Source organism: Plodia interpunctella, chromosome 4 (genome assembly GCF_027563975.2).
Source record: "Plodia interpunctella isolate USDA-ARS_2022_Savannah chromosome 4, ilPloInte3.2, whole genome shotgun sequence".
Classification (NCBI taxonomy): Eukaryota; Metazoa; Arthropoda; class Insecta; order Lepidoptera; family Pyralidae; genus Plodia; species Plodia interpunctella.
In genome coordinates this window covers 2,606,373-2,630,598 of record NC_071297.1, presented here as the reverse complement: position 1 = coordinate 2,630,598, position 24,226 = coordinate 2,606,373, and positions in this window count along the sequence as shown.

The window sequence follows — 24,226 nt, the reverse complement described above, 5'->3', positions numbered from 1 at the left end:
GCTACATCAGTAGGGTTGCCAGTCTTGTGTATACGAACTGTCACCATATTTGACTATCCCATCCTATATGGCAACGCGACCCTCTTAATTTTGTCAATACCATCGCAATCGCGATCTTAAAACAAACATAGAAAGAGATAAATAAAGACATCGGTCATATTTTCCGTTTCGACTGTAAAAGGAAGAAAAACATGTTGACACGTGACTTGTCGTTATAAAGTTCATTAGTCAACGTATCACAATTTATAACTTATTTATAAATATATTACGGTTAGTGATCTTAAATTGCCTGTTTTTTTTTATATTATACATTATACAATACCACCATAAGGTGGTCTTGTATATATCACTAGTGTTTCTTTAAAAAAAAATCCAAAAACCTTCGACCTATCTTTTCAAATGTCCTATTTTGATTAGAAGTGACAACCTTATATCTAACATACGAGTATTTGGCGAGAAAACGACGAATCACTTGGTTTAAGGCCTTCTAAAATTGTTTACATATCGTAAAAATTTCAACACCCTTGTGACGCACGAGGTCGTCAAATGCGAACAATTACGTAATAAAGGATCGTATAAACCTTTTGTTTCAAGAAAAAGCATGTTATTATTATTCTTCCATAACAATTATGTTGCTTACACTTGCTACACTATATATATATATATATATATATATATATATTTCAGATTGAAATCTGACACAAGTGTAAGCAACATAATTGTTATGGAAGAATATATATATATATATATAATTTATGACTCACTCTGACTAATCGACGGACTAACGCCATGTAGTAGTAGTAGATGCGTACACACAAGTGAACGAAGTAGTGTACCTAGTGTGCGATGATTTCTTTCATCAGAAATAAAAGATGGTCTATAAAAACTACATAAGAGTCAGAGTAACATTTGTTCTGGCCTGCAAATTTCTTTTCCCGTCCTTCCTTTTATTCCTATGTTTGTACGGGACTGAAATGAAACGTCACTGCGTGTGAATTCAAAATTCGCGCGCTACCAAATGTCAAAACCGTCAGTCGAGTCCAACCACCGCGAATGGCGGGCTGAAAGCGTTGCTCTGCGCCAAAATAAAAATATTATCATAACTGAAAGTGGACTGATCTTGGTGCTGGTGATCCTCTCAGTGCGTGTTAGTTCCTGTAATCTCTTCAAGGCATCGAAATCCAGAGATTCTACAGCCGGCATACAGCGCAAGAACCAAGAAGCTACCCGTAAGTAAGTCTTGTACTTGTCCTTTGATGTCCTTATCTACCTATCCTGTGGGCCAGACGTAGGAAACTCCTAGGGGACTTATCTACCTATCCTGTGGGCTGTGGGCCAGACGTAAGAAACTCCCAGGGGAACTACTGAACGGGTTCAGGAATTTAGGACAAGGCTTCTTTGTAATTCAAACGATGTATAGTGGCATCAACACATATAGCATGAGTACTAGGTTTCCAAATATTATTATATCTAAGTGAAAAATGAAAAATTAACGTAAGTTACTAACTTATAAAAACTATTTTCGTTCAAACCATTTTTCGAAGTACTTATAAAAAACTTTAGAAGTACTTAAAAAAATTGTTTGAATGAGAACAGTTTTATAAACCTAAGGGAAAAATATTTTTAATATCTTTTTGTCGGTTGTCACGAGAGTCGACTCATAAAAAAAAGGTTTCACAAATCGATAGTTCATGTTCGGAACATTGACACGTGTAATGTTACTAAAATTATATTTTTTTATATTCCCCCAAGCCGGGCAAAGCAGTGTAATGTTGAAAGTTGACGCTCATACCAGTTACCATCATCGTATCGGATATTTCCCTCACGCACGTATAAGAAATTACTGAGTGGCACGCTTGCCGGCTTTGGATAATTTTTACGTGAGTTTTACAAAACCTTGTTTATGTTTATGTAGAAAAGTTTTATAGCAGCGATACGGAAGGTATATGTATGGAACTAAATAAGGATTATTAGGGTAGGAAGTATGGCTATCAACATAGATTTACAAGCATTTTTTTATAAAATGCCATTTAGATATTTTTTACTTTACTCCTAGTTAAAATTGTACTCCTTATTTATGTTTCATGGTTTCTAAAATATAATTTATTAAAAAATTAACTATGTTATGTGTCGCTCAAAAGCTTTTACATTTTAGCTAAAATATTTCTATAAAATTGTTATAACCATTATTTCGACGCCAACATGGTTTGTATAATTTTTCTGCCATTTATTTCTAAGTACGTTTTTACTAAAAACAATAAAAACATTTACCAACATAATATTGTGGCATCAAAGGCATTGCAATACAAGACTGTCCATTAGCGATTACGAATTGACGAAACCTACGCGATCGACAAAATGTTAAACGATAAGAATTATTCAGATCTTTCTAATGTCAGATCTCTGTGATCCCCTCGGAATGAAAACCTACGCATTTTCGTTGCGTAGCTTCAAAGGGCATTGTCTAAGGACCAAGGAAACAATATAGACAACGGACAAGTGTAACCAAAGATAGAAGATTTTCATACAACTTCCCGACATAATCAGGCTAATACTCATATAAAGTGGCACGTGATGAGGGACAAAAGATGTCTCCTTTCTTTTCATGTATTTCTCTTGGCATTATTTCTATGAGCGAAATTGAAGATATTTATTTATTTCACATCACATACAGCTATCATTTCAGCTAACCATTATGAGATAGCGGAGCCTTAAATCTATTTCACTAATAAAAATATAAATTAATTATTGATCTAACAAATGACAAATACGACCCTTGTCAATTCACTTAGAAAGCTATAGAACCCGTCATGTTCTATAGCTTTCTGTGTCTATGGCTTTGTGGCTGCTGTGTCCTTATCAGGCGTATGCGATGGAGTACTGCACGATGCTGTGCTTAGTATGTCGTCATGGAATACTACGGACATCACATATGTCACACGTAAATATATTATGTTTGATTTTATTAGCACTGAATCGTCGCATTTTACCAACCAATTACATAAGCCTAAAACCAAGCAGTTACATATATGCCTAATTATTGTCCTAGCTAAAGAGCTACAACGACAATTAGGTATGAGTAACTGCTTGATTTCTCTCGGATTTTTTGGCCACTTCCTGTTTTATGAATAATTTGATGACAACGATGAATTAAAGCTTTAAAAACCAGTTGGCTACGTTAACACGTATTCATCTTCTTCATGAAGTCTGCTTCGCACACTTCTCCCTGTCCATCGTCAAGCGAAACAGCTGTTCAACTCTGTTGATTCTTGTCCACTCCCTAGAAACGCATTTATCAGCAATTATATATTTTGCCTTCTATTTAATTATTACTGGCCATCATAATTAATGCCACATCATTTACACCCCAAATGTAAACACTAACATCCTAAATATACTTAATTCTCGAAATTCCTGCAGAAACAGAAATCTTCACTCCAAAATTGACTCCTGTAAGGGGACTATAGAAAATTTGTTCAAAAACTAAAAAATTCTCGAAATTCCTGCAGAAACAAAAATCTTCACTCCAAAATTGACTCCTGAAAGGGGGGGACTATACAAAATTTGTTCAAAAACTAAAAACATGAAGCAACTTTACTCTTTTATGCTCTTAAACGCTAATACTGCGCCGCTGGGCTCCCAAAACCCCCGTTTGATATAATGACCCCATCGACTTCGACTGAACCTATTTCCTTATACCTCTTTATACTTATACCGTATACCCACGAGCGCGTTTCGCCAAATTGGCCCGCGTGACTTGCTATACTAGGCATCGAGTAATGCTGCGGCACACTGCGTGATTCATTTGTAAAATCGGCTATTTTTCAAAGGAAAACATTAAAGTCGGTTTTTTTTTGTCCTTAACTTGTCTCGTAGAGGTTGGCGTAATATAAAAAAAATATACGCATATATTTTCTAGCAGAGATTTTTGTTTTAGAAGACAAATAAAAGACGGCTCTCTTAAAAAGTCGGCAACGCATCTTTAACATTAAAATGTTGAAATGAAAAAGTAATAAATGCTTTAATTTTAACAATGCATTACTTTTTAAGGGAAACTGGTGTCGCCCGTATCTGGACAATGTCTTAAATATTTTTTTCAATATCCATTTGAAAGTCACTTTACTCGTAATTCAGGTGTGTCCATAACCTTAAACTAGTCGAGGTCAGGGCAATAACGAACCGATACCATCCGCCGATAAGTTGTTAGTTTTAAAATGTTCTGATCGACTCCCTCGTAGGCTGTACTTTTAATATTTTTATGGCAACCCCCGTCCTGCATAGGCTGAATAGTTTAAACCACAATCAACAGAGAGGTGCAAAAATATATAGACGTTATAAATATATAGACGATTTTCTGGCTTTGTTATACACGTCACACATGCTTTTTGAAACTAATCAAGGGACGAGAAAATTCTGGAATTCAACCAACGGCCCTGTCTATCCGGGAAAGTGTTCTTAACCACTGAGTAGATAGATGATGGATTCAATTCCCACTCAATTCTAGAGGACTTTTATTCCATTATTATTTTCAACAAAGAGTTGACATTTCAAGATCCAGGCGTTTTAAAATCATTTATTAACAATGGCGTTTTAATATAAAGACGTTCGAGCGATATCGTCATTTTACAACGTAGCTATTCTGATAGTAACGCGTGAAAATAAACAGGAACATCCAAGTTATAGTCTTAGTTAACGTTTAGAGTCTGTGTGTACACATACTCTATTTTCAATACATAATGTAACTGGGTAACTGAACGTGCGCATGACTGTACAAGAACCTGCTACGATTTTCCACAAAATATTAGCTAGAGGGCTACATAGCCTTGACCTTTAAAATAATACCAACAAAGTTCAGCATCGTTTTAGCTGTGTAAGAAAATGTTTTCGTTTCCGTCATTAGGTGATGATAAAATAATGATGTTTCAGTTTTATGTAACAAATAACCCTTAAATTGTATTCGTGAAATGTTTATGTGAATCTAGGTATCAAATATCAGCATTTTGACGTCTGGATATAATAAACCTTTTATGTATTAAGTGGCGCATTAGCGTCTACCAACGATACTGGCAGTTAAGCAATTCAACCAATGTTTGGTCACGAGATTGGACCAAAAAGTATATAATCTGTATTTTTTATACTCATCATTATTAAAATTAAATAGGTAAAATAGAGATTAATTCAAAATTCAATCAGTTCAAGTAAGGTTGCCCTCAAAATCTCCTTCTGCTATGTTAAAATAAAAAACTTAACTGCTGATTAATTGCTGATGTAAAAAGGAGACACCACAGAGATAAGAAAAAAGTGACCAAAAACTTCAAGGTGGCAATGTAAAAATATTTTTGCAAAACTTAGATTTAAAAAAGTTGCACAGTGTTTATGGTCATAAAAGTCGCAGTTTATAAGAAAGTTGTAACGGAGGAAAATATTAATCACGCAGCTCTGAGAAAGCTGCAACTTTGGCTGCAGTTTCTCGATGGAGAGAAATAGTTCATGTATGCTTTACTTACCAACGTGAAAGTTGGGTTGTACCTAAAAATAGCAATAATGTTTATATTCAAACTATTTGTTGAGTTTGAGATAAAAGTAATTATAATTTTTACATTATATTAATTAAACCAAAGAAAAATAAGTTAGTCATAATTAAATCAGGTAAATACTAGATATTTATGCCATTTTACAAAACATTTTTTTTTTTGTGTTTGTGGTATCACATAATAATAGCGCTCATTATTATGTGATACCACATACACAAAAAAAATATACATTTAAAAAAAATACATTATAAACTGTACATTTCTTAAATTTTGTACTGACACATTACATGATATATTTTTAACTTAGTTTAAATGAATAGAATTCACAATGTTTTTTTGTTTTACTAATGACTGGTAAATGTCTAGACGTTTTTACATCTTGAACGAGCTGTGGCTTCAGTGTGATTTAAATTCTCCAAATGTTTCCCGTCTTTTTTACTATAATTATTTTGTGGACTTTAATTAATTGTTGTTACTGTTGCAAACTAAATGATATCATTTAGATATATAGAAATAAAACATTTTTCAGTTCAACAAAGATGCTTTGAGAAAATAAATAACATTTTATATTTAGCTACGTACAGCCAGACGTTCACGTCTCTGTTTTACTAACAACACGTCCCGGGGAATGTGCTGTTGTAAAAAACTGTACACTTCTTAAAATCTTATCGTTTTTCTTCAATTTAATCATAACTCAATATAAAATTACTGTAGAAATTACTGTTTAACGAAGTGTAGTAAAGACATGTTTAATTTTGAAATAGTGTATTAAAGTACACATAGGTATTTTATCATGTCTTATAGGCTATTCTAATGTTTATACATTTTATTTCGACTGTAATTTTTATTTAACTCTATTTATAGTATAAAAGTTTTTATTAATAGCGACTTCATTTTAAAAACAGAAATATCCCAGCACAGATATTTCGAAATAGACTTATAATAGACTTTTTATGATTTGTTATTGACCATGAAACGTTCAATGAACTCTATCGATAATAAACAATTATAATAACAGTTTCCTGTTATGACTACAACGTTCTGAGTAGATGAAAGGGCATGAGTAGGAAATTATTTGTTGTTTAATGAACCAATTCATATGTGAGTAGGTAAATATAATATATTGTTTCGGTAGGGCATGCGATTCTGCACACCAATTTCGTTATATATTTTTATAATATTTATATTATTCTGTACAATATTTTTTATTACTAGATATTCATTTAGTTTTCTCTAAAATTTTTGACAAGCATTATTTCCTTTCGGTGTTATATCTAATTTTATCCACTCTAAGCACGTTGTTTCAAAATGAAATCAACTAATTGGAGGACGCAAAAGCGAATCAATCCAAAAAGAACGTGACCGCGTTTCTTGCTCAATTGGAGCACTGTTTTATGTTACCACATTTATTGTGTACATTGTACATTTTCTGTGTGCCCAGCGTTTCCTTCAGTGAGCGAAAGCTCGTACAGGAATTGTTGAAAATTGTATTGTGTTTTGTATGAGAGCTGAATGTAACTTCCTTGCTTCACTCCTTTCTAACATAAATGTAATCATTTTCATACTGTCTGCTAACTTTTTGGCACAAAAATAAAAAAAGTTATTACCTAGTAAAATAAAAATAAAAAGAGTTTTTTTTTTATTTTAGTAGATAATAACTGTTTTCTTGTCAAATACTAACTGCAAAGTTGTACGTAAATTTTTACAAATCACCTCGAGGTGTGGCATCGAGGCCGAAAATTCAAATATTTTTACCTTATCAACAATTAATAATAAAATCAATCAGTAAAATAGTGACACAAATGTTGTATACAGTACAGCCACTTCCAACCTCCCCCACCCCGCTAAAAACCGCTAAAGTCGGTTCCTAACGGCCGCGCTATCGGTGCATGCCGCCTCGTACATTGCCGAATACACTACGATTGTGACGTCAACCCATGAACGCATGTTTATGTAAGTGAAACTGGACCTGTTAATCAATGTCATTCCAAACCAAATACGTATTGGTCCTTTTAAAAATAACACAGAAAAATAGCAAACGTAATACAAACATAAATAGGTAGGTACATAATATTCTCACGGTAGCCTCATGTGGGAGACGTCAACAAATTGCCAAGTTAAAAAACTTCCACCGCTCATTCTTAATAAAAGGTACCTAAGTTTATATTAAGCAGCCCAGTTACAGGTCAGTGCAACATACTTTGAAAACACAACCTTATGCTCTTCGAATTTAGTTCAAGATGCTATAATGGAAACGTTAAATTTTCTTGTCAGCTGCTTTAAGTCTAGAAGCTATTTATTTATTTTTTGTTTTTCTAAAATATACCTAATTGTTTCTCGGTGTAGATTTAAATTAAAACCGATATATATTCGAGGCCTTTAATATCAAATATATACTACATATATTTATAGTTATTTATTTCTCCGCAAATAATCGCTCATCTGCTCGTCTCGTTTATCCTGAGAAACCTGCATTTGAGCTGACCTAATAGCAGCCACCAATGGAGCCATTGAGGTAGCTCAGTTTTGGGAACACGTGATTTCCTATACTCGATGTCAAATGCCATTGCAATTTGTTATGATTGTATTCTCAGACAATATATGATTAATTGTTTTTAATCTTGTCTCAAAGAATGTCGAGAAAGCCACAAGATACTTTTTGGCGCGAGAGGTGCCGCAAGCATCAGCTAGTTTTATTATATGTTCACGGATGAATAAGCTCACGCCATAACAGATTCAGCCAGGTGTTAAACCCGACAAATCTCGCGCATGTCACTAAAACTATCCGAACGTAGACTATATCTGAACGGAGTGCCGGCATCAGCGCAATTTTCTCCCCAACCGACATCCTAGCTAAGTGCAGAACGCTGCACTACGTGATACGACGCTGTGCGTATATCAGTGATTACGGCTTGAATTCAAATTAGTTTATTATTAATTTTTCTAGCTGTTTAAGTGGCCATAAGCCTGCCCTTACTTCCCCCAAGCATTCCTATCCTTTATTATGTTTATGAGGAATACAAAAATGAAGAACGAGTCATAATTTGGGTACTTCTGTAGTACACTTCTGTAGTAGTAAGTAACAAGATTATTGATACAAAAGAGTGAAGACTCATAGAGTCGCACCATCTAACCGTTTTTGTCGTACATCCAGGACACTGGATAAAGTAAAACGTATGGCTATTCATCCGCCGACGTCGCTTCCCTTGAGCGTAAACTGACATATACAAATATATGTAATATCTTATATGTCGCGTAAAGAATGATCAGATTTTTTGTGAAAACCCTTAGAGACTTGTTTGAGCGGGAAATTATGACGAATCATTGTTTAGCTAAAATATGTTGACATTAAATTTCATTTGGCTTTTTTTTTTTGAGTGTCAGATCTTATTCAAGTCGTCTAAAGCTACGTTTACGCCGCGTCTATTGGTGGTGGTGGTTGCTGGAGCAACAGCTTCACTAATTTGATTTTAACCTGCGCAGAAAAATGCAAAGTACGCTATATAATTTGGCTAAATATAATTTTGGCTAAACGTCGTACGCGCGCAGGTAAAGTCAACGTCATGGTTAACAGGTGCAACTCACCCTTAGATTTCTGAAAAATACAAAATAAACAATCATAATGCTAGTGTCTACCTGCCCCTATAAAAAACAGTCGCGATAGTATAAATCTTTACAACATTATTGAGTTCAAATTCATGTTCTTACTAAACGATAAAAAATATTGTTCTAAATATAAACTCAAGCGAAATATGTAAGCAAAATATTCGCCGAGTACGCTATAATTCTAAAGTAACAAATAGAGGTTCAATACATGGGACGTGCTGGCGCGTTCGAAATAACTATACTTTATAGGTTCACGAGTTCGAGTCCCGGGGGCATTTTTCGGGACCAGTTTCGCTGGCGCGCAATACGCCCTGTTATTTTCTTAAAATGTCGCCGATTTGTTGATACATTTATTTAGATCGGTCAAACGTGGAAGTATATTTTGAATGTTTTTATTTTTATGTATCTAAGGCGTGCGGTTTCCGCCCTAGAATTGAACCAAGTCATATCCTCTTGTGGCGTTAAAAAAAGCGACTAAATAATAGGAAACTACAACATTCACAAAGAGGTTTGCGTCGGACAGGTCGCCGGTTGTAAAGTCACAGCCTCTGAAAAATTAAAAAAATTTCAGAGCGTACCCCTGGCCTCGGACGTGACGGCTGGCGATATAACCGAAAAAAAAAAACTTTAACCTATAAAAACTTTATTCGATCTGACGCGATCCTATTGTTGTTCAATTGCGTTTATTATTTCTAAGATCGTAGGGTTAATCCCGCTACCATAGGCTTATTACATTTTTCGTATAAACTATGCTTTAATCGTTGTACTCATAAAATAAACATCAAAACTCAAATTCCAACAAGGAATTGTCCCACAAGGATCCCAGAGCCAAAACAAGTCAAACAGAGGAAACCAAACTCGAGTTGTTATGAAACTAGAACAATTACAATACACGATTGTCGATCTACTCAATGGGTCTTAGAACACAACTTCCGCCGAAAACAATGACCGTTCCGATATTACGAGACACCTCTTGTTGAGGGCCAAAGTTCCGCCAAACAATAGACAAATCAAATGACTTGTGGTTTAAGGCACCAATACACTGCTAAGACATTAATAATTTGTAGCGGTAGTGGCCCAGTGGGTAAGTCCTTCCGTCTGTTATAGAAAGGTCCCAGGTTCGAATCCTACCTTTGTATGAAAGCGAAATTTTAAGTTTTTCTTTCAGCTGATCCTATCAGCTGATCAGCTAATTTGAACAAAAATAAATAAATATTGGAAATCCCAGTAGGTAGTGGTAATAATACAAGTAGGTATATATAAAAAAATATATTAGAAATAAATTTCATTACAAAACCAACTCAGATTATAAAGTTTCATTTCATATTTAATTAGAAACGATCAAGTTTTATGGATACATAACCTTAATCTATATTGAGGGTAAGTATTTGTAATCCAAATGGATCAAGTAGTACGTGAGGGCTGATTGGCTCAGAAAGGGCTTTAGCGGTTAATCACTGACTGGTAATGAATGGTGAGGTGTAGCTCGTTAGACTTATTAAGAACTAGCTCCTGCCCGCGGCCTTGGCCACGTTTATTTCGTACGGCCGTTCGTAACCTATTTTTGGTAATATCTAAAATTTTAAATAACGTATGGAATGATTTTAAGTTAGATTATCCGCTATATATAAATGTAAAAACTGCATGAAATTCAATTAAATAGTTTTTACGTGATGCGCTAACAAACAAAATATTTGGCTTTTATTATTAGGCACCTAAAGATACCCCATAATTATTTTAATGTATTTTTCTTTAATATCTCCTATGTAAAGACATATCCCACTTATAGTTTTATTGTACCTATGTATTGATAAAGAAGAGTTAAAACGTTTTTCCCTTTTTAGGTTCCGTTTACCATTTCGAAAATCTTTGAAAATTTTATTCCTCCTCTAAATAAATAAGTTAGGATGTTTTCATATTCATTCGATTTATTTTACATATTACTTGATGTTGTGTTTCTTCATATTTCATTTTCGCTGTTTAGTTCCCCTACTGGATTAATGTCGATGTCCATTTTCATTTTGATTTTGTAATAAAAAGCGGAAAATATAATTTGATAGGAAAAATATTAAGATGTAAATGTCAAGGGAAGAATAACTGGTAGTTAAGGCGAGCCCCCAAATCTCAGTAATCTCTAACTGCAGTCAGGGGTGCGCCGGGACCATAGAATGCCTATAAATGTTTGAACTTTAACCATAAGAATTATGATAAACGGTGTTAGGGGTGGAGAACAGTTTTTATTATTCCGATGCTATCTTGTTACTAATTGCGTTGCATACGATATTTTTGATAATAAATTTTATGTTATGATTTCCATAAGTCCACGTTTTCTCTTGTGTTTATGTTTTTTATATGTTTCAAATTTCTGTATATTATTATGTAGATTAGGGCATTTTGTTCACCGTAAAACTGAGCCTTCACACACGCTCCAGTTTTCTTTGTGCTATGTTTGTGTTAGTATACTTAATATTTGTTGGTTGCTCTAGTATGTATGCAATAAAGCGTATTCTATTTTAAAAGTGCCTAAATAAGAAAAAATATGAAACTTAATATTTTTTAAAATATTAAATACTTTAATATTTTTGTTTATGAAACAAATAGCAATGATAAATTATGATAACTTAGTTTTATGACAATGTTCTGTTAGATGCAGCTCAACAGCGCAAGGAACTCTCACCTTTGCAGCATTCTTCATGTTCGTGATATAACAAACAAATGTTACTATACGGCCATGTCTTGAGTACGCCGGAAAATTACGTAAGGAACTAAGACAACTGAACTGGCTAAGCCTTTCCCCCCTGGCCCTGGCCAAAGGCAAACCCAAGAAGTACTGGCTTGATGTCTCCGACCCTCAATGACTGAGGAAGCGACCGAGAAAACGGTCATATTAGGGAGTGTGATTAACTACATTTTTAACTATGGTTTGGGTAAAAAACGAGATATTTAAAAATATATCGTAATGTAAAGTATATAATAAAAAAAATAATTAATATATGGTACAATTGAAATTTTAATTTTTCTCATAAAATACCTTCACTTTGCTTATATATTGAGTTTAGTTCTATGTACTCTATGAGGTGAAATGTGACACTTTATTTATATCTGTACATACCATACAGAAGTTTTATCCAACAAATTCCACAAAACAAATTAAAGATTAACCAATGGGAAGGGTTGGATCCGATTTTTATGTAATTTCTCGCTTACCCGTATATTTTGCAACCCCTGTCTCAAGGCCCCACTTGCGATGCAGCATATCTTGGACAATAACAGCCCTGCGGCCCTCTTTGACCCTTCGCTTTTAGTAATTTTGCCTGAATACGCAAGGGAATAATTTAAGATATGCTATTGGCAAAGGATAGCCCCGAAGGGCTCTTTTTCCCTTATTGCACATTGTCATTGAATGAAAAGGAATGTCGATTTTGCGTTTCACGAGTATGGAACTATTCAGAGTTAGAATAAACTTTCAAGTTAGTCTAGTAATGTAAATTTATTTATTTTTACAATTATACGGTGCGGTTAAGTGTTATGTACGAAGGAGCCAAAGGTATGACGTGCGACCATAATGGACCCCGTTCCATAATGATAATAATAATTTATAGATAGTCCGATAAATAATGAATATATGTATGTGTATCAAGTTTATTTCTTAGACAAATTAAAAAACCCCCGACTTTCATTATTCGTTTCGCTACAACCTTTGAATGGCTGAACAGACTTTCATGAAACATAGATAAGATCACTCGGGATAAAAGTATCTATGACACGAAAAAAACTAAACGAACATAGGTTCATCCGTTTGGGAGCTACGATGCCACAGACAGATACACAGACAAACACGTTAAAATTATAACATCCCTCTTTTTGCGTCGGGGGTTTAAAAAAAGTTCTATATTCCTTTATTTTAATTATCTGTGAACCTAAATGGAACACGCCTAGCCAATTAAATATGTAACGGGATAATTACTTAAAAGGTAAAGCCTATGATAATTATTGGAGGGTTTTATTTACGCGGCTTTTGTGATCATATTAACTCTAATTATTTTAATGTTAAGGAACACATGTCATTATAATTGTTTCGAAGTGAAATCTCATTGTTTGAAGTCTGTTGTAGTATAACTCTTTGAAATTAACTTGCAGAGCATGCTTGTTTGTGACGTGCTTATTTACATTTTAATTGGTTTTATCGACATAATCCTAAATCCTAAACAATTAACTTGAATTATGCCACGCTAATTAAGGTTTTTATAAGAAACTATTAGTCCCATTAAGATCTCCCATAATTATTTATCTTTAATATCTCCTATGTACAGACATATCCCAGTTACAGTTTTATTATAATGTATATGGAATAATTAGATTTAATAAATGTTGTCAAACTTTTTTTTAATCGTCTGTATGGCTTGAATACGACACTGGGGATATGCGAGGATTTCCAAACACAAGGGAAAAAAATGTAATACGAGTATAAATGTATCTCAAACATTTGGCAAAGAGCATTTGAAAGTTTTTTTTTTTTAAGAATTCGTAAAAAACTGCCGCTGCCAAAAAAATCAAGTAAGTACCAGTTTATTGATGTGACTTTCCCGAAATATCTCTATTGGATGGATTTGCTTTACAGTGTGTCAAAATAATAAATGTACAGAATTGAAAAACGTTGAATTTTGGCAGTTTTCAGAAATGGTCACATTGTGTTTTGTTTTTTTTTTTTACTTATCATTATTAATAATATTAATAACAACACTTATTAATATTATTATTTAAAATATTTGCCTAATATGTTAGAAATATTATACAGATATTAATGTTTTTTTGTGAAAGCAAAAATACAAAAAAAATGCTGTCCACTTCGCAAAAACAATGCAGCTATAGCGTAAGTAGAAAACGAACATTCTAAAAAACTTCCCGTCAAATTTTTATGAATTCCAAATAATTCTAATGCGTTCAAATTTATAATACAAAAATTATCACCGACATCACTTCCAGCCCCTTCTCGTACACCACCCTCCTCTGTTCTCTGCCTCTCTCAAGACCTGCTACTTTCATTATATCGTGCAACCGATGAATGAGATCAATGAAAAAAAAAAATAAATTTCAAATCTAAGATTTTCGTCTGTGTATTAACTCTATTTTTGACGGCAACAACCGTACGGGAGACTTTTTATGTCGTTATAAAGTTGGTTCGGATTGAACGCTCTCATGCTTGAGTTTTATTTCATGGCATCCGAAACGAGTAAACCCCAATTTGATTACGAGCCAAAGTTCTCAAGGTATTGCGAATAATTTTTCAAGCTTACAATGTTAAAGTTTAATCCAACTCAGAGGAAAAGATTCTAAATTCGGAAGTTTTAAAAATACTGGCTGGCCATTTTTGTTTAAGAAATTTTTTATTGTTAATCCAATTCGTTGACTTTTTAATCTTACCAAGAACATTATAAAATAACGTTATAAAGGTTTTATTATTTTGATGAATTTTACTGTACCAGAAAAATGGGTTTATTAACTAATTCATAAAACTAAGATAAAAGAGACTAATTTTAATTTTTGCTTTCCTGATCATAATGCCTAAAAAACCATAGCCTCAAAGTATGTGTGTCAATTTTTTTAAGTATTAATACAAATTAATTATTAATTAGTGCATAAGTTAATAAGACTGTGATTACAACCCTCATACCAATACATACAGACAAACGAACGCACGACTTGATTAACCTCAGTTCGGAAGCGAGTGCTCTTATAAATTAGCATAATGCCAGCTGATGTCGGCTCTAACCAGGGGCGAAGATATTTACATACAATTTGAATTTCCTTTGTGAAAGTAGTAAATGGAAAATTTTATTTGTCGATTTTTTAAAACATTATGGATATGATGAAAACAATTAGAATTTGACGACCTATGTGGTTTAATGGTCATCACACCGAACTGCTATACAGAAGTCCTGGGTTCGATGCTGATTAGGTCACGGAATCATTTCTTCTTTTTCTGGATTCTTCTAATTGAGTTGGTTGATCTGTATCTATCTGTATGTAATCTGTTATTTTGGGATAAAAAGTACCCTATATGTTGTTCCCTGGAACAACACATAGAATGTAACCTGTACATTCTAACTGTGTACCAAGTTTCATAAGAACCCGCCAGTAGATTTCGCGTTAATGATACATTCTCACAAACTCGCATTTACACTAATAATAGTATAGTAGGTATACAATAATAGTAGTATAGACTAGACCGATAACAGTCACCATTGACCCACGTTGACACTGAGCCTAAGCGTCATATTTACCTAAGCGTGTTGACGCGGGAAAAACTTAGGTCACAAAGTTACCCCTAATGTTGATTAGGGGTAACTTTGTGACCTAAGTTTTTCCCGCAGTACCCTGTATTTATACTGATTTTCTCATACTACAAAGCGGATCACAATGGCGATTCATGCATTAGCAGTATTTGCAGTATAGATAGATTATTACTATAATTTACACTTGCACAATGATTATAAATTATGTTTGTACAATGGTCTTCTGCTGAAATGTGGTGCTGGAGGCGCATGGAGAGAATTAATTGGACAGATAAGAAAACAAATGAAGAAGTACTAGACAAGATCAAAGAGAGAAGAACGTTATTGAAAGAAATAGAGACAAGAAGGGGAAAGATGTGTGACCACCTTATACGACACGACAACTTTATGAAATATCTGATTGAAGGAAAAATCGAAGCAAGAAGAGGAAAACGAAAGCCAAGAAGGTCATTCCTAGATGAAATAAAAGAGAAGGGAGGTGAAATCGATGGCTGAGGACAGATAAGATGGAAAGTGCTCCACCGACAAGAACAAAGTTCTTAAATTAATCGAATGGTCTTCTATATGGATCCAAAAGTCCATTATATCGAACTCTATCGTCTATTATTCTTTGCAATTGTTTTGCCATATCAAGCAGAACATTCAAAAACAAATTGTTTAAATGTAATGTAAATAAAATCAAAGCTTTTTACAACATTTCTACTAAAGTAGGACCAATTTAATAAGTTACATTTGACATCTGTCAGCCTATAGTTAGAATTGTCAAAAAATGTCTTCTTTTGTTAGTATTATTAATTTCAATGATTTTGGATAAACCCCTTATCTTTGATTTTTTGTAGTTCTGATTTTGTAACAATAAATATTGTATGCCCTCCGTTACAAGGTTACATTTATGAATTTGGACGAAGTGTCAAATGTGACCTGTTAAATTGATCCTACTTTACAAAAGTTGATCTGACAACAATATTTTCTACCCTACATCTCTGCATTTCATTTGCACAATCATACGTACATAATTAAAACCACACCGCCAATTAAAAAGGCTCAGTGAAAACTATGCAAATTAACCCACTGCTCGCATGTAACATTAAATTCATCTCCCCATTATCCGGTTCAAAAGTAAACACGGAAATTTAATTTGTATTAAAACAGATTTTGTTTTGTCTTCCACTCGACCACTTTCCATTACAGTGTCTTTAAATTGAAAAGATTCTTTAAAAGAATGAATTAAAAGTGTTAAACACTCACTAAATACAACGCGCTCTTTTGGGATTTTTTAAAACCCCGTAAAACTGATTACCTTTCCTACTTCACCTGGTCTTTGTTACATTTAAAATAGAGGTGAAATTCGCTTGGAATGTGGAAGCTAACTGTGCGCGTAAAATTTAATGAGGCATACTGATAATAGCTCTGTCTCATTAGATATTCAAGCGACGGTAGTTTCAGTATTCCGATGCATTTGGGAGTTCAAACGCTAGAATTGGGTCGTTATATGAAATATTGAAATCCTACTGTTGCTGTTTATATTGATAGATATGTACTGTAGGTCTGTACTCTTTTTTACTGAAAATAACTCGAACTATGTAAAACACATGCCATTTGGAAAAAACATAGTGACGTTTTGATAAAATGTTATTTTGCGTCAGTGACCAAAATTAATGACGTTAAAATTTTAGTCACTATCGCGCGTCAATACTATCTGCAGTTAAAACAATACAATAACTGTATCACTGATAATGTTATGGGTTTATCCTCAACAAAAAACTATGAAAACAGATTGTGATTTTAAATTTACCTATTTTAATTAACTCTTTGTCATGTAGAGGTGCTGCCATGCAATATTGAAACTTTGTAAAACAGCGCTCAACGCGCGAAAATTGGTCGAATTATTCATTGAAATTTTACTGATTTGTAAGCAATGATCCAAAAGCGAACATCGAACTCAAAGGTAATATGAATCAACTAGTAAAAGACTCGTATTATTGACTCCCTAAACCGTAGAGAGAGAAAACTAATATCGTAATCCAACATCGTAATATTTCGTTTCGCTCATACATGAATGTGAAATACATGAAATTCACAAGAACTAACGTGACAGAGCACTTATATATATTTTGTTCTTCATCGTGTGTCCGGTTGTACAACGCTTACCTTGCATTATGGCTTTTTGTATGAGATAATCAGGAAATTGTACGGTAATGTTCTATGTCATTATGTTTGTTTCTAGTGTTAAGGTTGAACTCTTCTCTTTCCCTCTGAAAAATGTCAAATTTTCATTGTCAACTTTTTGATAAGTACTGCATAAAATAGAAAGGAATTCTTTTTACATTTAGAAGAAAATTTTTCAATAGGTATCAAAAATTTTCTTCTAAATGTTAAAAAATAATAACACAAGCTGTGTTCATACTGATAAACACTAATTCAAAAAAAATCAAAAAAATATACGCAGAAAGTGTTTTGAATATTTCGCAAGCGCAGATCTCAAATCATTGAACCTTAAAATAAGGAGTTCTTAAGACGTTTCCTTAAGTGTAGTCGTAAAATACTGAATTCACAGAATTGCGGCGCGGTACATTTTAGTATTTATTTGTAACAAAATCTAGATAAATCTTTTGATGTCTCTCACCTGCCCAACTTGGGTAGAAAGACATGTAAATATTCATAACGTAGGTATATTTTATTTAGAGCGGTAATAGCAGATATTTATTTTTGAACAATATAATATGTATAGTATAGTGTATTCATTGCCTTCTCCATTGTACACAGAAGTTGGTACATTACCGATTTAAAGATATTTGACTGAAAGCATTTGGCGATCGATATTATTATATACGATATTACTATACGTGAGTCTGATTAGTATATAAATGCTGTGACACGAGCAAAATTCGTACCGTTCGTTTCACTGGTAGACGTTGCAAAAACGGTGGTATTACTAATATACTTAATATTAGGAATACCACCGTTTTTGCAATACATAAATACTTTGACGACAGTCGTAACGAGAACTACCATGTGGGACCTTATCTATAAATTCTACAATTTATGGTCGCGGATAAGTCTCAAGAATATGCATATACACAAATAAATACAGAATCGCGATCAGAATTAATTGAAGTGCGTGTAATATACATACCTAGCATCGATTTGAAGCAGGTAAAACATTTTGGTTATTTGTGATGATTAGGTAGATACACATACATACATATACATTTGTATCTATATTAAATTACACAGTTGTATCTTTTTTATTTTAATATTTGACTGAAACTACATTACAATATTGTCATATATCGGCGGCCTTACAAGACCTCCTTAAACAGTCCTTGTGCCAATCTGAGTTGGTCATTTTGAATATTCTTGAGAGAAGGCTCAAATTTATACTCAGCAGACTATTTGTGGCCGATGATGACGCAATAAAAGATATTTTTTGTCAATTATATAAAATTCATTTATTCCTTTTAAATAATTCGGTACATGTAAGTAGCAAGGTCTCACCATTTAAGTTTACAAAAACCTATGGCTGGTCAGTCCCGCTCTTCAAAAACAATAGTATTACATACTAAATAAGATTAATAACTATATTATGATTGCTTACAAAATACAAATAATTTATGGCATATATTGTAGGTGCGAATATGCATTCGTATATATAAATTTAGTAATATTACCTATATTTATTTCACAAAAGGAGAAACAATATTAGAAATACCTACATAGGTATAAAATTCAATTGCGCAGTTTTTCCTGTATTAAGTTACTCAGTGAATAGTGCCTTAGTTTCTTCATAAGTAAGTTTCTGCAAGAAGGATGCTATATCTTCGTATAGACTCGAAAACTGAAATCCGTTGAGGTGTAGCAGCAGAACATGAACATGGACCAGGGAAAATGTGCTCAGGTAATCTGCCCGTTTAACAATGACAAGTCCCTGGAGACCCTATTTGGCAACGTTTAGTTTATACAAGCTCATTTCTATAATATGTCGTTGTTGGTCCCCATGAATTAATACGTTTACTTTGTTTTCGGCCTGGATTTAAATAAATTAGACGGTACTTAGGCGAAGTGCCTATAATTGAATCATCTACATAACGAGTTGTCAAACGAAAATGAGCTTTATTATGCTACCAAAAGACATTATTTGCATAATAGGTATTTCTTTTTCTTAGCATTGATGAAATTTTCCTATTTGACTCAAATCTCGCTTGGCGTCCTAGCTGAGCGATTAAAGTAGCATAGTAGAGCAATGTGTAGAGAGCTACGAGTAAACTTTGGATTATAATAGTATTTTGTACACTTCCGCGCTCTGATTGAACATATAACTAGTACTTACATAATATTTGTTTACTATACACTAACAAGTCTTTTTTTTTATTTATGTACGTGCTGACGTTTTAACGACTGCAATCTCAGTAGTAGCAGCACGAATCTTATATTCGTGCTAAGGGTACTTAGTTATTGTATTTTAAGTCAACTAAAATCTTTACAATGAAATAAACTCAAAAATTTATGTTACATCTCTGTGAATCTGAATTGACGCTGTAAAACGTGCAAACGTTTTAATGAAACCAAAATCCTGCTTGTTGTCACTAATTGTAATTAAATTTCAAACCTCAGACATTAAGCAAATAGGGCACCATCTTTCGATCAATAACAATATGCTCTAAAGCAGCCTTTATGCCGAAGAGATAAGGACTACGCCGGTCTGTAACAGTGACTTAATCGAATTATTCAAATAAAGACGGTTTCTCAGTGCGGCGCTCGGCGGTCCTTCAAATACTGAGTTTAAACCACAAATCTACTCCTAGTACAATGGCTTTCGAGGTGCAGTGGTTAGGACTTTTGCTTTAGAGGTTATAGGTGCGATCAGAACAAACTTACTAAGTTTTATTGTTTCCAATTTGCGAGAGGATATAGCAAACTTGAATCACCTACGGAGAATCTATTCTTATTTTACCAATCCATTATTTATTTAACCAGCTGAGATAGCTTCTTTCAGCTTCAAATTCATGACAATCTACAGATAATCTTCTATATCTAATATCTTCTTCTCGAAAATAATTATAATAGAAAATATTATTATAGTAATAAACTATTGGCCACAGTTTTCACAATTTATGGAACCGAAAACTATAGCCGCAAAAATCCACGATAAAACCGCGACGACGCAACTGCAACATTGTATAATTGAAAACTATAAAATATTTTCTAATATTTTTTTATCTAGTGTACCACAGCCAAAGATATACCATTGAAATTAATTTAGTTGTAACAATATTTGTTCAATCATACCTGTTGACTGCCAGACTTAATTATTGAAATCATGTTACTTTCAGATTAATACAGATTGTAATGTAATTGTGTCTATAAATAGAATGATTTCGGAAGCTCTTGAAAATGTTTGGGGTAGAATCGATTGAGTAAGTGTATCTTTAGTATATCTTTTCCAAATAAGATACTTTTTGTTTCAAAAAAGGCGTTGTTTGGATAAAATCGAAGTCACCATGTTGTGTTTTTTAATATTACACTATTATAGAAAGCTCAGCGCAGATGGCGCTACTGGTTATATCTTCAAAATAATTACACATAGAGAGGTTTGTTCCAGTCAACTTTGACATTAGTATATTTTATGCACAGATTTTATAATAATAAATTTTGATAAAATTAACAGAGGATATTTTAATTTTCCCTACAATATCAGACGAAATACGGCTAGCATTGTTCATTCCCGGTTTTACTCAAGGGTTGCGTGTTCCACGTTATTTGGTGCGGGTCAATGACCCGACACGTCTTTAACCTACTAAATTTAATTGCCTCTAACAATTTTCATTTTCTAATAAATTGCTGTTTTTCTATAAATCATATAAATATATCAATAGTAATGTAAAAAACGAATTTTGGGATTTTAGTAGAAAGAACTCTGACAGTAAAGTTTGAGCCATAATCAGCTTTAATAATATTACTAGCTGACCGTAAAACCATAAAAACTAGCTCATGTTATTCCTAAACGTTTCTATAATCTCTGCGCCCAATACCTATCATCGAAATAGGTTCAGTAGTTTTTAAGTTTATTCATTACAAACAAAAAAACAAACGGTCCGGGGCGCTTGTACACTTGTTTTATTCCGCTGAATCCATTATTTCTCTGCAGAAAGAAAGTCAACTTCCTTATCGATATTCTATATGACCTCGTATGACATTTTTATGTTTTCGCTCACGCGTGGAACCGAACGTATTCTGGGAAATAAAACGTTTAGTTTCTTGCAATCGCTTCCAAATGTATTACTTGTTTAGACATGTATTATTCATATTTCGCGTGTTTTGTCGCACTGGCATCCGATTATCATGTCAATGGTTGTCGTTGTTATTTTTTGAAGTACATTTTACGCACGGTATATATTATAGTGTAATTAGAATATGTGGTATGTGGTTTTCGCCCTAAGACAGGACCACTCCATACTGGATGTCGTAAAAGGTGACCAAAAGGATAAGAGCGGCCTTGATCTCAATCCTAAAGAGTGTTGACTTTGGGTAAGTGCCAGGTCGCGAAATAAAAGCCTTGTTTTTTAACTTATAGTTTTTTTTTTAAATTTGTTCGTACGAGTACCCATATTTATATATTTTAACAGGCCGTAGTTTAGATTAAATGTCTTCGTTTGCATTTTTCTGTCCAGGTTAAAGTTACAGTCTGTTCACACACACTCTTAAACTTCTCCAATTTACAAAAGGATTAAGTTAATTTTGTAACAAAATACTTGGCTAACAGCTCAGAATGATGGCAAAAACCACTATCCATTCCTATTACCAACTTGATCCAATCATAATCGACTTAGATCTTCAAGTGTTTTTCGGATTGGAAATTTGACTAACCAAAACTTATTAACCACTTGAGACTGAACCTTTCTCATTAATTTCAGGGCGTTTAGTGCGATTAAATTTATTTCAAAATGCTTTTGATCCAGATTCTGAGCGAGACTTGATTTAACTGTTGTTTTAATATTGATTTGAATATTTAGTGCTAGCATTTACACGCCTACACTAATAGTAGCTCAGGATTCAAATGTAATAAATGCACAATACTCACCGGCCCACAGTAGACAATAAGATTCTTCTGCGTTCTAAGCCTTTTCCAGGTATCAATAATCAGTTTTTTTATACTACTACGCCGGCAAATAGGCACGCGGTCCATATGCAACACCAGAGGTATGAGACGCGCGTTGCCTACTTTGTGGCCTACACGGTACCCTACACGGTACCCTGTAATTACACTGCCTCTCTCGCCCTCAAACCGGAACACAACAATGTTAGCACTGCTGTTTGGCGGCAATAATAAATGAGAGTGAGATACTCATGCAGGCATACTTTGTACCAAGATCTAACTCTGGTGTTTACATTATATTATAATAGGCGTAACTGTGTTTAATGTCAAAGTACGGAAATATTACAGTATGTAATATAGTGACAAACTGTTTACATTAAAATATCGTTCAAACAACGATAAATCAAGATCCCCTCCATACTTCGCGTTAACAATCAACCAATCTAATGACCAGATGCCATGTCAAAGAATTCCATAAAGTACAGTGTAAACACATTCTTGGGTAGTTGAAACGAATGGTAAAAAAAAATCTTAAGTGAGAGTTTGCGTGCCTACGCGTGGTCACTGTAATTCGGCACCGCAAATAATACTGATATGTGGGTAATCGTTTCTCTCTCTCTTTCATCTTCGCCAATTCAAAGTTACATTTGGAGCTGTGACACCACGAAGCCCGAGGTTAGCTTCAGCAATAAACCTTAAAATTTTAAACTGTAATTTTAGAACTCCGACTGTCTGACATGGAAATTGATAAAAAAGGACAAACATTATGATGATCCAATATCGATCTGGAATATGCAGAATAAGAAGAGCTGGTCTCAAGTATATAAATAGATTAACTCATGATTGCATCATTTACAGAAGAAAAATAAGTTATAACTAGGTATTCAAACATAAATAAGCGCGAAGGCGGACTTATCGTAAAAGCAATTTCTGCCAGTCAAAAGAAAGAAGTGAACCTATATATTGATAAATCTCTTTATCAAGTAGAGAAGTAGTATAAGACCAGAAGAAAAAGATGAGAGACTTTCGAACAATTAAAATGTAATGTGTAAATCTAATTCAACAAACCAATTATTTTCAAAGAAGTTTTCGTTTTGCCCATCCACGGGTAACATAATATTCTTCGTCATTCTAAAAATCCAATAGTACACCCAATAAAAGTAGAACCAATTTAGAGTCACGCAATCCTGTATTTAAGGATGCACTGAGCAACTTTTTTGCTTTGCTTGCAATGTTCGCAGAAAAACGTTATTAAATTTTTAAATCACTTTGTTGCGAATATGCATTATTTATTTGTTAATTTTGTACCATCCAGTGTCTACAGGGCTAAGATATGTATAATAGAGAGGTTTACTAATTGATAAGCCAGAAGTAATGTCAGAAGAGATAGTAAGAAAGCGTCTCCGACGCTTAACTGGTGAAAAAGGAATCACAATTCGTTGGTGAATGGGAGACTTATCTATGTCAATCAAGTGCAAATAGATCTTTATCGATTCGTACGCCAAGATCATTCAAAAATGGCAGTTTTCAAAACCCGCCTCACGTATATAACAGTAAACTACAAGCGATTTGTAGGCTATTAGAAGGTTTAGGATTCCGCACGCATCGCGTTATTGCCCTAAGTGGCTTCCAAATTTATAGTCGACTGGCTGATGGAAAACATTGATGTTTGATTGATATCATATGCGGTTGAC